Source organism: Agelaius phoeniceus, chromosome 16 (genome assembly GCF_051311805.1).
Source record: "Agelaius phoeniceus isolate bAgePho1 chromosome 16, bAgePho1.hap1, whole genome shotgun sequence".
Classification (NCBI taxonomy): domain Eukaryota; kingdom Metazoa; phylum Chordata; class Aves; order Passeriformes; family Icteridae; genus Agelaius; species Agelaius phoeniceus.
The window spans coordinates 562,374-563,307 of NC_135280.1; positions in this window are offsets into that span (position 1 = coordinate 562,374).

Sequence of the window (934 nt, forward strand, 5' to 3'; positions counted from 1 at the left end):
TGGCTCGTGGAGCTGTCTGACATCTCATAAAAGTGGGAAGTGTCTCCAGTGCTTGGCTCCAGCTCTGTCCCAGCCTGGCTGGACCCAGAGCAGCCTGAGCCCAGCTGAGCAAAGGGGATTGCAGCTGCAGCAGCAGTGCAGGCACTCCAGACTCAGCTGCCAGCCCAGCCCCTGTATTCTGCCCCGTTGTCTCCCAGGAGAGCACACCAAGGCTAGACCAGCTGCTTCACAAAAATCTATATAACAAATGGTAATAAATTCTACAAGGAAGCACCACTTTCCTTAAATTCCTTACAAACTTCATGGCTTTCAGTTGAATAATGAAATTGCACCAGGAACAACCTACAAAGCTGGTTCTAGTCTCAGGGCTGAGCTTTATCAAGCCTCGACTGTCAGCTGCAGAGACCCTTCCTGACCCTGTATTTACAACAGCCCTGAGCAGTGGCCACTGCCTAGAGGCAGCTCCCTCTGTGCTGCACCTACACCACCACCTCAGATACAGTAGATTAAATTCTCTGAAAAAGCTGCCACAAAGCATGAACTCTACAGCACCTGGCAGAACATTTCCAGCACTCCTCAACCTACTCAGGGCCATCCAGAGGTTTTGGGAAATTTGGCTGCAGGACATCTTTCCTTATTTCTAAAGATGGAAGAATGGAACAAGCTTTTCCTAGACAAAGACATTTATTAAAAGTTAGTCTGAAATAAATTTCCCTATTCCCCAGAGATCTTTTCACTGTCCTTGCAGAAATGAAAACCAGTCTGAGAAGATGAGTCCTTGAGCAGGGGCCAGTGGCAGGGAGGGCACAGCTGGCACCCCAGGCCCCTCATGGCTGCAATGCCAGGGGCAGGGGGGCACAGCTGGCACCCCAGGCCCCTCATGGCTGCAATGCCAGGGGCAGGAGGGCACAGCTGGCACCCAGGCCCCTCATGG